The 15,879-nt window shown below is 36.4% G+C and overlaps 1 long non-coding RNA gene across 1 annotated transcript; it reads left to right on the top strand.

The window, feature by feature from the left end:
• The first annotated feature begins 905 nt into the window (after window positions 1-905).
• On the top strand, window positions 906-12,163 carry LOC139146376 (uncharacterized). The gene is made up of 3 exons (XR_011555136.1): window positions 906-1,643; window positions 6,077-6,291; window positions 11,600-12,163. It is a non-coding gene; the product is annotated as an uncharacterized lncRNA (long non-coding RNA).
• The last annotated feature ends 3,716 nt before the right edge of the window (window positions 12,164-15,879 follow it).

Raw genomic sequence — 15,879 nt, 5'->3', positions numbered from 1 at the left:
CCATAGACTCCCATGTATAAGGCAGTTCTCCAAAGACTCCCATGTATAAGGCCAAGAAAAATTAAAATTTAGTTTCTCATCCTATTCATATTGCAAAAAGGATGCAATGACTCAGTTTTTAGTCCCCACGGATGAGTTCAGGGGGCTTATATATTGGGTCATGTCCTCATGTCTGTTCGTCCATCCGTGAGTCCATCCGTTCATGCAAATATCTCAGACATTTTGACAAAATGTCACGTGACCTAAGTGATCTTAGACCTCAATTATACATATTTGTCCCTAACTCAGTAACGACAAGTGCTACACCCTTCATATATGGTATGATGGGACACCTTATGACGCCACATATTGTACCTCATTAATTATGTGCATATCTAATTTTGAGCGAGCCAATAGAGCTGGATGTCTGATTTTTGGTATATAGGGATAACTTAGCAATACCAATTTTTTTGACAAAATGTCACATGACCTCAATGACCTTTGACCTCAAATATACATATTTGTCCATAACTCAGTAACCACAAGTGCTACACCCTTCATATTTGGTATGATGGGAGAACTTATGACGCCACATACTGTACCTCATTAATTATGTGCATATCTAATTCTGAGCAAGCCAATAGAGCTGGATGTCTGATTTTTGGTATATAGGGATAACTAAAGGATAGAAATTTTTTGACAAAATGTCATGTGACCTCGATGACCTTTTACCTAAAATATACGTTTATGTCAATAAATAAGAACCTACAAGTGCTATGTCCTTTATATTTAGTAGGATGGGAGACCTTATGACAACACACGCTTTACCTCATTAATTATGCATATATCTAATTCTGGGCAAGCGAATAGAGCGAGCGAGGTCTGATTTTTGGCATATAGGGATTAATTAGCAATACAATTTTTTTTTCAAAATGTCGTGTGACCTCGATGACCTTTGACCTTGATTATAAATATATATGCATAACTCAGTAACCACAAGTTCTATACCCTTCAATTTTGATAGGATATTGGACCTTAAGATGTCACATCTTGTACCTCATTTATTATGCAATATGTATTTCTTGGCTGGCCAATACAGCTAGAGGTCTGATTTTTTTTCCTATTTAGAACCATAACTTAGACATGCCTCATGTGTTTCAAATTGGGAACAATGACATACACCTATGTGCCCAACTCCAGAACCAAACACCATTTGAACTGAAATTTTACTCATGTCTTCACTGATGTAAAGTGCTATCAAGCTTGCGAAAGGCATATGGATCTATCACATGGTTTGGCAGCCATTTTAGTTTTTGCGAAAAAGCTATGATAACCAGCAAATAATGTTCAAAAATCTTCTTCTCTAGAACAAATGCACCATTTGAACTGAAACTTTGCTCATATCTTCCTTAGGTTGAGCACTTTCCAGTTTGCGAAAGGTCATTTGGTGTGTTTGCTGTTTACTGAATTTCCATGCAAGTAATGTGGACAAGTTGTCAACAAGCATAGGCACTTGTGGATTGGCATTCCACAACTTATGAAGGTCCTCACCATATCAACTGACAATAGTGGATGTAAATGGCAAATGGACAGAGTGACATGCTGAAAGATGTAACAACACACAAAGTATTCCTTCTCTTTGAGCTGTTACTAGGAAAGTGAAGGTAAGCGTTTTCAGTGCCTATGGACATTGTCCAGGAAGACATATTAGGTTTGGCCATGTCTTGCATCCCTCTGTTCATGAAATTACTCAAAGATGCCCGTAGAGATTTCATTCAAGTTTGATACAAGGATTACTCCTTATGTCTACATATGCATATTTATTGTTTTGTGATACAATCTTATATGTTCACATGGCAGCCATTTTATTACAATTCTTTCACGTAAAGAGCCATAACTCAGGTACATCTCAACTGATTTTATTTAAAGTTTGTAAATTGACAATCAATCATGTCATACATATGCACATTGATTTGTTTTACAATATGATCCAATATGGCCATTTGGCGGCCATTTGGCATTTTTTTCATGTCTTAAGAGCCATAATTCAGACATGACATTGAATGAAAAACAAAAAAATCACTTGTTTTTGAGTTACTGCCATACAATATGAAAGGAGGGATAGTCTGTCACATCGGAAAAAATCTGAGAAGCCGTGCAATAAACTTCAACTTTTGATGCTTCATTGTCTAATTTCCAAGCTTGCCACAAGACTGCTGTGCTTATCACATTGTCCTGTCAGGTGACTGCTCATTAATATGCAGGCAACATTCTGACAAAATGATAGCTCACTCGTGCGTAGCCCATACCTTACCCTATTTTTGTGAGCAGTGCAGCCAGCGGTAGAATGGGACAGAGAAACAGACTAGGCTTAGGCATCAGTGATAACTTACAGAACAGCACGTTGATCAAAATGTTCTTACATACCTATGAAAAAGATGTTATAGTTAGTGAGAAAGAAGATTGTGTTTGCCACGTACATGCATCTACTGGTAGAGACAAATGGTAAATCATTTAGGGAAGCTTGAAAATATAAGTACAAAGTTTTGTTGTTGTCAGAAAAATTGTGGTATACCGTGTGATTTTAACCAGCTCATGACATATGTGCACAAGTTATCACGAGTGCACGTATAGAGGAAATGCTAAAAATGGAGTGATTCATCCATTGCTAAGGTGTTTTATTGTTATCACATCATAACAGTATATTGGAATTCTGGTATGAAGTCAAAAAAGATTTGTTCTCCAGCTGAGAGCTTGCATGTATCTAACTTTGCAGCAGTATATCACAAATAAAGCATGGTTATTTGAATGTATAGACCAATCAGATCACTGTATTAATTTGGCCACCAATATATATTTATGATAATTATCATCACTCCTTGTTTTCCATTTCCTATATACCTTGAGACTTACTAATGTCAGTCTTGTTTCTTTCTCAGTGTAAACATAAGATTGATACCATGTTTATGTTAAGGAAATTTCAGTGATAAGGAAATTGCTGGTGTTACAGTGTGTTATGCTGAACAGTGGATATACCAGGAATTCAATATATTATGAATAGCACTTCCAGCCATAACTATCAGCAAGGTGGTGGAAAATATCAATATACACAGAAAATATCAATAGCACACAGTGTTGGCGCTAGGAATTTTTCATTGTAGCCACACTCTGTTGTGTGGCTAAAATGATCAAATTTTTTTTAGCCACAAGCATTTTTATTAGCCACACCCAACAAATCAATTTCACACACAAATTGCACAAACCCTATTTTCAATAACGTTTGTACTTTATTATCCAACTGTTTGGCCAGGGTCGGGCCAGGGCTGTTGTACATACACTTTAATTCCTTGACAGATAAACTGCTGAGCACATTTTCTGCCAATTTTATAGCTGCAGATAATAATGACCAGGAGTACGGTAAAACTCCAGGTCCTTTGTGAAAGTTGTCTGTCCTTCAATTAAAAAATATTTATAAACAAAAATTGGTCGTAACTCCGTTCAGATCTCTATTTCATGAATGCTGGTGAATAAATTGACCCCTCTCTTTATGGACAGGAACAAAAAACTTCTGTTTATTTTTAACCTTTATTATGACACAAACAACAAATAGAGTTCTCGGAACAAAACTTGCACAACATGTTAGGAAAAAATCATCAAAGTCTAATCATTGGCCATAATTGTTCCTCTTTTTTATTTTTTACCTGATTTAAAAACTGCTTTATACTGTTATCTGGTGATCTGGATAAAATTACAGTGATTGCCTGACTATGCAAAGCATTGTCCATAAAGTATAAAAGAAAACTATTAGTATTAAAAAAGTGCTTAGGTTTTGAAAATTAATTAAATTCGCAAACTCAGTCAATACGACAAATCTATGACCGACCGACTCATCTGTATCTCACATTTTATACTCCATGCACAGACAAAAATCTTGCGTGGTTCGTCTGTCTTTGTTCTCTTCTCGGTGGTTTCCTTATTCCTTTTTTTTTCGTAAGCTATTTTAAACCTAGTTTCTTTCCCAGCTGAGAACAATCAATAAAATATTTGTAGTTGGCAATCGCCCGCAAGCTGCATCGCATCGTACCAAGCATTCGTAACACAGTTGCATTGTTTGGGTGTCTCGAAACTACCCAAACCGTACACGGACCGGAGTATACAAACTGGGGATCTTGAAACTTTTTCACGCATGCTCAATAAGCTCTAGGCAAAGTCCACCGCCATCATTTCAGTATGTCAGTTGCATGGTCAGGAACTCTGCTGTCGATCATCAGTTGACGTACGACAAAGCAACGAAGTTCAAAGGCTAGATATTTAAATGACTGAATATTTCGATAATCCGACCGATCTAGGTGTTATTTTGATATGTTAAAAGTGACAGAGCCGGCGTGATTAACGATGGTGCACGCTGTTTGGAATACGTTGTGCTGCTATGCTGGCTGGGGTGAACTCAATACCCTTCATGCTTGCATCCTGACGCGACGTACGTGGTCAAATGTTTCGTACCATGGTTGCAGCGTTTATGCTGGAAAATTTGGATTGCGGAAAATAATGTAGTCTTATTTGTAAAAACGACTAGTTGTTAGAATAGTAGGCTACATAAATAATCCAGTACATATTTTGGATCGATCACAATGAACACCCGCATGTCGAAATTCTTGGTCCTTCGGGAAAACCGTCGGTCTGGGATCGCAGGACTGACGTGACTTTCTAAGGCGTCTAGGGTCAATGATCCCAACACGGCACCCGGTCACGAGCTTTCGCCACGCGTGGCGAAGGTGTAGCAATTTTTTTTCGCCAATTCGGACATTTATTCGCAATTTGCGACTGTGGCGAATGTTAGCGCGAACCCTGGCACATATATCTAGTTTCTGTCAGTTGAACATTGTCTAGCTGCCATCAAAAAGAGAAATTTGTGAAAATGAAATGTTATGCAAAATCTGAAATCAAGACATTGAGCATCATTGCCAGTATGGATAGAATCAGAGGACCCTGTTTGTGTTAGTCAAGGACGATCATATACCAGTTACTGTTAAGCCATTCAACATCACCGGCCACAATATTATAAAGTATAGACCAAATTTGGTACTGTTAAGCCATTCAACACCACCGGCTACAATATTATAAAGTATAGACCAAATTTGGTACTGTTAAGCCATTCAACATCACCGGCTACAATATTATAAAGTATAGACCAAATTTGGTACTGTTAAGCCATTCACCATCACCGGCTACAATATTATAAAGTATAGACCAAATTCATTGAAGTGATTCTTTTCAGGATTACAACTATATCATGAAATCTGGCCAGGTAAATTCAAAACCGAGCAAATTTAAAGTCCCAATAGCTGCAAATGTTTAATCAACCGATCTCAAAATATCCATAGTTTTCCTAGCGTTTTCTTTGGAAAAGAACCATTAGAGACTGAAAAAGTGTATAACGCTGCCATGAGTGTCGATAGTGGCATGTGAATTCAAAAGTTGTAGATTTCCTGCCATTTTCAAAAACTAATCATATGACAGAGAAAATAAAGATTACAACAACAAAATGTTAGCCATCGTGTGTTGTGCATTCAAGTAAATTGCATCATGCTTGTTTCTGTTATGATCACGATGTATATGTGCAGGAAATACTTTTTTTTTTCTATTTTCCCATGGGGGCGCCATTTTATGGGTGCGGCACCCGTTTATTATTAAACCTGTTAAAACGTGTAGGCATGGTCCAAATCAGCGAGTAGTGATACTTCAATACACATCCTTCAGTAAGTACATTTAAACGAACCAACTCTGGTTTGAAAATAAAATCATGAAAATAATGCATAAAATTGGGGCTGTAACATTTCTAAAGAATATGCAACATGAATATTGTGCAACATCACTGATCAAGTTTATGGCATTACTGTACAAAAACAAAGGTAACTAATTAATTTACTAACAGTGCTTAATATGTCACTTTCTTACTGTTATATGAAAAATATTTCTGATTAATTTATGTGAACAAAATGGCAATTGCGTAAAACAGCATAATAAACACAATTTAAAATTGAATTTCAGAATATGTAAGGTACAGAAAATGAATAGGTATTTTATTTTGTTGCAGTGTAATCAATTTTCATGAAGGTGATTTGGATGAGATGTGACAACACGCAAGAGCATTTCTTGACCATCATTCAACTACTGGGGAAAGTCCTCACCACTTCAATTGACCACAGTGGGTGTAAATGGCAACTGGACAGAGTGACATGCTTAAAGATCTATCAACACTTGACACATTGTTTCCTTCTGTTTGAACTATTGCTAGGGACGTGCAGGCAGGTATTTTAATTTATACTGTTTGTCTTACTTTTAATACAAATAAACATGACTCTGTTACCGTCAGTCGTCAAGCTCTGGTCCAGTACTAAATCTCAATATACACTGAGTTTATGTCTGAAGTTTGATATTGAATATTTGTGCGCGAGTGCTTTATGAACTATACAGTGTGTGGACTTGTTGCAGTCAGAAATTGTACAAACTTAGCTCAGTTGTTGAGCACTCTTCTTTTCAGGATGGGGATTTAGCAATGTGGTTTTGACTCTGACGTGTTCAATATGTGATTTGAGGGAGTACATTGTGAGTTTGAATCTGAGTTAGAAATCACCAAATTAGACAAGCTGATATCAACCTCTTACACTTAGCCAGCCCTATACCAGCTTGGAAACTGTAATTTGTCACATAGGAATGTGAGCTGGAGAGAAATTTGCAACTTGTGATATCATTCTACAAGTAAATTACACAAAGTAAATACAAATACCTATTTTACAAATTACATTCCTTGTTAGCTGTCTTGAATATTAAAATTTAATAATACTTTTACTGATGCATAGTCATGCAACTAAAATTTTCTTGTAGATATAAAGGTAAAATTTGTCTCCTGTTTATAGTTGTCTGGATAATAAAGAAAAAATATGTGCATTAGCCATGATGCATTACTTTCCATCACACTATGTTCGTAACTCCTATCTTGCCTGACCCTCAACTACTGGCTCAGAGGGATACTGCCACTATGTTAGGGTGAACTATCTTCTTTGATGACATAACACTCATTACAATATACTAGGAGATTATATCTTTATAACATACACCCATTTATTTTATATTTCCAATTAAAATACACTTCCGTGAGTGCAATTCAGACATTGTGTCAGTGTGGCAGATGGAGTTCTTTTGATCCAGCTATCGCTTGCTATCATACATATATGCGAACGCACTTTGCAACATGGTTGTCTCAGTTTAAAAGAAACTAGTATACTCTATGATAAATAAATTTCCATGAGTGTATGAAGACGTTTCTGGGGATATGCATGATTATAATGCAATATTTTAATGTCACAATGTAGAAAACAAATCAAGCAAAGTTATTATACAGTTAAACTTTATTTACTGCCGATAACTTGTTCAGCCAATAAGGCCAATCTTCCACAAGGTTGATGATAAGAATCAAGAAAAGTTTGCTTTGAGCTTGTAAAAGATAACATATTTGTCAATACATAAAAAGACTTGCAGATTGATTGTCTTAAAATTATCATAGATTGAAGAAGAAAAGGAAAAGAAACTAATCAAATTGATGTAACATATTCATCCCGAGTGTCTTCAGGCCTGAATTAAATATTTCTAATATCATTACATCCAGCTGTTTGTTGTATCTTCATCACTCTCCATGGGCCAAGGCACACTAATGGGGGCCAATGTCATCACTTTGTGCCAGTCTGTGTATGTCAGTCTGTCTGTATGTATGTCCATGTTTCATACAATTGTTGGCTTGTTTTGATAAGTATATGGGAGCCAACAGTGACATTGTCACTATTTTTTACTAGGCAAGATCTCCAGAAGAACAAAATTTGATGTAACCATGTACCTGTAGGTACTCTAGCTGTTTTGTGGAATTACTATTGTAGCATTTTGGTAAGCTTGACTCACAGATTAGTATATTTAATGAATCCATGTAATGGGGCTCTAGATCAACACTGAAAGCACCAATTTTGACCAGACCTCTGCTTTACATTAATCATACTTAGGTTATGGTATTAATTTTATGAGTACAGCTTTCTGATATCTCTGCAATGTACAGCAGTTACACTTACATTAAGTCATGCTTGATGTTGATTAACAATGACAGCATCATATATGGAAAATGGAAAATTCTGTGAACCTCCATCTCCCATTACTTTAATAGTATCAGGGAAAGACACTAACGTTTGTCTGATTGCCCGGGGCAAGTGAAAGTCCCATTCAGACAAGTAAAACGCTGATGCCACTTGCCTGACGGGACAAGTGAAAAAATAAATACCTAGAAATCAAATCCATGAGATCTATTTTCTGATGTGGAACACCGACTTAAACAACAAATAATAATCATTTTATGTCATTGTGCGAACTAGCATGAAGTTTTTCACAAATTGCATGATCGCTTTCAATAAACAATACCATCGGTTAATTTACGTACGCTGGTTGAGGGTACGTCCACAAAGTTCCTTGCCATCACAAGACCAGGTTATGGTGTCACATGCCTGTACGATCAAAAAGGAGACACAAAAAGTTAGTATCAATGTTTACAACACTCTAAAAATAAAATTACGTAGCGAAAATTAGCACCAAAAAGGAGGACTTTTACTAACACGTACTCTATAATGCAATGTTCAGTGGCATTCATGGGTGGCATTGTGGAAAGACTGCATGCAAAGATGACAGTATGGTCACGAGCAAGCTTTGGTGTTAACTAATAACTGGTCCAGTCTTTGAATTTTCAATGAACACTGACTTATTTCGCAGGTCAATAAGCCAAAAGTTACTTGTCCGTGGCAACCAACCTCTTTGTTTGTGAATTTTTTCCCATTCTAAAATGACTGTCAAGAAGCAATCGGACAGAATTGTCATATTGAGAAATTCAGCTTTCAAAACATCAAAAATCTGTTGACACCCTTAAGTTGTTGATTTAAAGTTACTGAATCTGCGCATGAGCATTCAAAAGACCACCTAGGTCATCAGATAAACGGGATACTGGTACAGTGTAATGTAATGATAACTTCATAGTGGTGAGGGATGATATACGCAGTGTGAAAAACATGGAAGAGAAGTACATTATTTTCATGAAGCTTCAAAACATTCCTTTATAACTTCTAAAGATTTTTTCTTTCTGTATAGTTCAGTTAAAACTAAAAAATACCTTGAAGGTATAGTGGAAGTGGCTGTTATTATTTGTACATTATTACAGACCTTAGAAAGTAAACGTACAAGCAAATTAAATATTATTTTTTCATGAATATGAATGATCATGAATGTTAATGAGCTGTCCAGCAATCTTGGAAGTCTCGGGAGAATAGTGAGAGAGAAACTGACATTTTTGATGAATAACATAATAAAGTTTTGAAATAAAGTGTGTGAAATAAAAAATCAATGCTTTTGCTTTTTTCAAAACACATAATTTTACTGGGCAAGTGGTTTTCCAATTCGGGCAAGTGAATTCAACCCCCCACTTGCCCTTTGGGCAAGTGGATTAAAAAATAAGTGTCTTTCCCTGAGTATAATCCAACTCCAAATTCACATCTGCCATTCTTTATTTTCATTCAGGTTCATGATGTTTGGTTGTGTACTGTAAACCTGACCTTACATTTATTTCAAGCAGTTATTCTTCATTCAGTAAAGAGTTTTTATTGGTGACTGAATTACAATGTACACTGCAATATTGTTGTTTTCACCAGAAGCAGGGTGTTTGATATCAGAATGTTGAGTTGCTTTTATGGGCACCCAATGCATACTGGTTCACAGTTTACACTATGTTGTCAATCAGCAGCATACATAACGTCTTTGTTTCAAGTTTACTTTATATTTCAAGATATAATTCATGCAGAAATATCGCCAAAATGTCACTTCTGTATATATCCAGGGATTGTATGGTCAGTTTGATTGAAACAGGCATGTGGAATACTCTGTCAGTTTTAAAGTTTGGAAATCATCTCTAGGTTTTGCTGTCTACTGGCTATGGTTGTCTGTCAGTATCAATATGATCATTGCATGCCAGTTCATCAAAATCATGAGAATATAAATCTTTTCAGTTTATTTTCATCCTTTAAAATGTTGTTGAATGTAAGTAGATTTTGAAAGTGAATGCGAGTTTAAGCCGGAGCTGCTTGTTACCAAGTCAGTTTTTTTTCAAAGCAATATTTCTCATGAAAGATGACAAGGAAACCCCCTCTTATATATTTTCAAAAAGCAGAGACTCAAAAGTTTAGTATGGTAGCAGTAGTTTACTCAAAGGATGAAGTGGGTGTATATTTGGGGTAAAAAAAACTCAATTTGGTATTAATGATAAAATTAATTTAAGTCAAAAGCTTGACACTATTTCTGAAATGTAACATTTCAAAAAGAAGAGTATATATAGAAAAAAAAAATTTATATTGCATAATCCATCCTCATTCTAAAATGGCAAGGGTTGAAAGACCAACACCCAAAAAGAGATAAAAATCATGATTAGCAAAATTAAAATGGCTTCATTGAAAATGTAATTGTCAAACAAAGTAATTATTCATTTTTTATATAGTATTTAAAGAACATAATGTGAAAATTTTAGAAAATTTGACCAAGCCAGACAGGAGTTAAATTCTTTGGAAATTTTGAAATTGGGGAAATTGGGAAATTGGGAAAAAGAAGCCAGGAAATTGGGTGATTTGCATACATTTGCATGAATTAACATGTCTTCAGTACGCAACTTACGACTGCTTGACAAGCTAAAGGGTGAACATAACCATATCTTCATCTTGGACTAACAAATTAATTAAAATTGAATGATATTTGTAAAGAGATGATTTTTGAGCAAAATACGCAGTGTTGGGTGCCGCACCCCTGAGGTTGTGTTCAATAAATGTGCATAAATCATCTTAAATTAAGCATTAGGCAGATAACATAGGTAAGCTATATAAAAGGGGTAAATTTTCACCGGCAACAGAAGGGGTTATGACAAAAACTTTTATGTAGGCAACTAATGATGATTGACATACACCTCAACTGATATCACATAACAAACTGAAAAGCATCATTATTTCTGACTACTCTACCCAAGAATTCTGTATATTTCAAGGCCAAAGTCTTTTACAGAGACTTCCATTGACATTACGATGCAGTTAATCACTGGTAATGGAAATATCGTGGTGTTACATTATCAGATCAAAGCCAATTCAACATGTGATATAAATAAAAGCAAATTTGAAAGGATACTTCTGTTTCATGAATTTCAGGCAAATTTGCTAGTGATGCAGAAATTGTTGCTGCATCAATCCTGAGACACTTTCTTGTACCTATTTGCCACTTGTGGATTTTGAAAATGCATTCACAATAAGATTTGTACACTTTAACTGAAGTACCTTGACAGAATATGTATTTGGCAAGACTATGTCTTTGATGTTGCATCTGTTTTGTCAGCTGCTCACTCGGTAACCCTGACATACAAAATGGCCGACTTTGACCCACAAAACATGAAAACCCTGGTACTTAAAGGCGAGGAGGTTAATTGCGGAGAAATGTATACATGTTCATATTCAAAAGTGAAATGTCAGATTGTATACCTTCTTCTCTTTTATTTTCACAGGTGTGTCTGATCCCCATGAAATACTACCTGCATTTAAAACATCAAAGACAGAGAGACCTTGAATTTAAAGAACAGACAACATGTCAACTAAGACAATGATCACGTACAGCACTTGGAACACTTACTCATTTTCTCATCTATACACTGAACACTGTGACCTTGCAACAGCCATAGTCTCGGATGAGTTGGACATAGTCGTTCCCCATAATCGCCTTGTGATACTAGACCCGGACATGACACTTAAACAAAGCGTGATGTCAGGAAATCTTATTTTACATGCAGGATTGTAAGGGAGTGGAACACTTTACCAGGAAATGTGTTGACATTGACCTCAGTTACTGCTTTCAAAATACACCTTTGACATGTACTATGCATCTAGAGATTGTGAAGGGGATGATAAGGAACCTGAAAAGATTTCTGATACTGTAAACCAACTGAATCAAAGTGACTAGTGAAACACTCTTGGGCCAATATGATGTAGTCTTGTCCCTCATCATGGATGCTGATATGGTGATGAACAGGAACTGTACCTCAACATTGTGCACCTGTACAGACTCTGACTGGTCACTTACAGGTAAGTCTATTATTTTGGCCAAAGGAAATTATGTATTATTAAATGAAGAGTGCTTAGTGTAACTGATTTGTGAATTAGCACTGAACAAGTGCATGCTGAGATCAAATTGCCATGCAAGCTTCAGAGTTGTGTTTGAGTGATTAATTTCCTTCCGGTAACAGTATAATACAAACAGCGCTGCACTCAGGTTTCCAGTTGCCTGCACTCAATCTAATTAACCCTTGGAGTGCTGTAATTTTTTCCAGCAAATTTAAATGCAATATTTTACAATTTTTTATGAACTCCTGTGAAATTTTTTTGATAATTTGGACTAAACGCACATCACATTTCATCAGCTAAAATTTTTCATCAAAATGTTTGCAAAAACTTGAAAAAATTGACTAGGGTATATTTTATAAAGGTGACAAAAATTGACTTTGGCGCTCAGTGGGTTAAATCAAATGTAGTCAAGATGTTGTTCCACCTTTGCCTATTCTTTGGGGTGTATCCGAACAAAGGACTGAGCCAAAACGGAGCCAACGAATCCAAACGGGGCCACAGATACCTTAAATGGTTGACTCTGATACATGACTGGGGCCAAACGGGACCAAAAGTTAACTACACAAGTATAAAACAGTCACAAAACACAGATCCTGGGACATCAATCACCTTTGACCATTGCAGTGTCTAGGATTAACTGAAGCATTGATGGCGCCATTCAACACTGACTGAGCTTGATGTATCATTTATTACCTCACGTTTGGTATATGTATATATACCAAGAGAGTTTATCTTATAAGGTGATTCAGTTCATTAGCATCTCATTTGCATGTCTGTGTGTATGTATGCGGTGTTGAATCAAGAGCACGGCATTGCGGGATGAGTGCATTTTGGCACAAAATGATGCATTAGAAATCACCCAGTGCATCAAAAATGATGCGATAGCATGCACACCAGTACGATGGGCGACCAGAAAGTCCAAGGTTGTTCTTTAATACATGAACATCACCATTTGGAGAGTTGATTTTGTTACATTGTGATAATATGCCATATCCAAAGAAACATTTACAACTTTATAATCAATTACACATGTTATCATGATATTATAATTTTGTGTCGAGATATCACAAAACTGTGTTGTGATCACTGTGGTCCAGCTGTTTATTAGTATGCACATGTACTTGGCTGAACCAATCAAGTGTCTGCAAAATCAATTCACTCTCAATGACCAGCTAAAGTAATGTCTTTCATAAATCTGTCCATTTATAATATCCAAAGAAAATCAACGCTATCAATGATATGAAGAAAATTTGTTTTGAATGAAACCTATCTTTATAAACTACGGTTCAGTGATGCAGTGCTTGTGGTTGTCCTTCAGTCAACTTAATCCGTCATCACGGCAGCTCTGCAGCTTTGTGCATGGACAGTCCACTGTCCAGTCATGCGTGCATGGTTTCCTGTCATAATTCAATAGGATCAGAATGGCCAGTTAGGTATGATTGCAATTTGAAACTTCACTTGCATGTGAATAGAAAATGTCAAAAGGCTCTTCAGGTTACTATAAATCTTATAATATGGCTGCAAGGCTACCTAGATCATTCAGAAAATGTTCTGCTACGCATACTTTCTGAGCTTGTGTAAATGACAGTATCAATCATCCTGTGATTTTAATTTTTTCTAAAACTTTGTTAAAAATTTGTCTAGTAAACTAATTTTTCATGACAAGTGAAATTAATTTTGTTTGTGACTTGTTTGTCCTTGGGAAGTCTCGGAAACCAGAAAAGGCCAACATGAATATAATGCTTACTTACAGTAATAAAATGAATATCAATTAATCTTATGAATATTAATGAATGAAACAAATGGCCCCCCCCCCCTAATTTTCAAAAAGACCCCCAAAATTGAAGTCCAAGGGCCAGCATGAGCCCAACTCACTGACCCTACATTCAACACTGTGTTTGTATGTCTGTTAGTCCATCTAGATCAAAAGCTCCTAATTCCACAGCACCATAATCTCAGTATTTGGTGTATAGGTGCACCTAGGGGTGGAGATTTGAATTTGTTCAAATGAACATGTCAGTGTTGAAAATTTGCAAATGAGGGGGAAAAATGAAAAATCTTTCAAATTGACAAAAATCTGTAACCATAGGTCAGATTAAGTTGAAACTACCTGAACCACTAACTATCAGTGGTTCAGGATGGTCCTACTTCAATTTGAAAATCACAATTGTCCCATGGACCTGGTAATATATTACCTTGAATGGAAATGATTATTGGACCAGTTTAATGTCATATTGGTATACAGGTTTCTTTTGGTAGACTTACTTTGGTGTCCAAAAATTGGAGTGAAATTTTCTTGTTTGTATTTTTGGGGTAATTATTTCAGTTTTGAGTCAAAAAATTCTTCTCTGAAACCAATCATCCCATTGTTTTGAAAGTTGGTATCTTTATTCCTTGGGATGACTTTAGTCATATTTGTACAAATTGCAGTGAAATTTTCATATATGTAATTAGTCCCCACAGACACTGTCCGGGGGGCACTTATATGTTTGGTCATGTCCATGCGTCCATCCGTGCCTGTGTCTATCTGTTCATGCAGATATCTCAGAGATGCTTAGAGCAATTTCATTCAAACTTGGTACTACTTAGTACAAGGATTACTTCATACCTCATACATATGCACGTTGATTTGATTTTTGATACGATCCAAAATGGCCGCCATTTTGTTACGATTTTTTCATGTACGGAGCCATAACTCAGGCACATCTCAACCGATTTTATTCAAAGTTGGTACAAGGACATTGACCTATATCATACATATGCACATCAATTTGTTTCACGATATGATTCAATATGGCCGCATGGCGGCCATTTTGTTTCAATTTTTTCATGTACGGAGCCATAAATCAGGCACGTTTCAACCGATTTTATTCAAACTTTGTACAAGGACATTGACCTATGTCATGCATATCCATATTGATTTATTAGTCCCCATGGACACCGTCCGGGGGGACTTATAGGTTTGGTCATGTCCGTGCATGCATGCCTGCGTCCGTCTGTCTGTCCGTCCGTCCGTTCACGCAGATATCTCAGAGATGCCTGGAGTGATTTCATTCAAACTTGGTACAAGGATTACTTCATATGTCATACATATGCACGTTGATTTGTTTTGTGATATGAATCAATATGGTTGCCATGCGGCCGTTTTATTACGATTTTTTTCATGTACAGAGCCATAACTTAGACATGTTTCAACCGATTTTATCCAAAATTGGTACAAGGACATTGACCTATGTCATACATATGCAAGTCAATTTGTTTTGTGATAAAATCCAATATGGCAGCCGTACGGCCATTTGTTACTATTTTTTCATGTACAGAGCCATAACTCAGACATATCTCAATCAATTTTATTCAAAGTTGGTACAAGGACAGTAACGTATGTCATTAATATGCACGTCAATTTGTTTCATCATATGATCCAATATGGCTGCATGTCAGCCATTTTGTTAGTCCCCACGAACACCGTCCGGGGGACTTATAGGTTTGGTCATGTCCGTCCGTGTGTGCGTGCGTGCGTGCGTCCGTCCGTCCGTTCACGCAGATATCTCAGACATGCCCAGGTCAATTTCTTTCAAACTTTGCACAAGGATAGTACCCTACCCCATACAGATGCACGTCGATTTGTTTCAGAATGCGATCAAATTTGGCCGTGTTAGAGGACTTT

Source organism: Ptychodera flava, chromosome 12, assembly GCF_041260155.1.
Source record: "Ptychodera flava strain L36383 chromosome 12, AS_Pfla_20210202, whole genome shotgun sequence".
Taxonomy (NCBI): domain Eukaryota; kingdom Metazoa; phylum Hemichordata; class Enteropneusta; family Ptychoderidae; genus Ptychodera; species Ptychodera flava.
The sequence above is the reverse complement of the archived record's forward strand: the minus strand, read 5'-3'. Positions and strand labels throughout refer to the sequence as shown.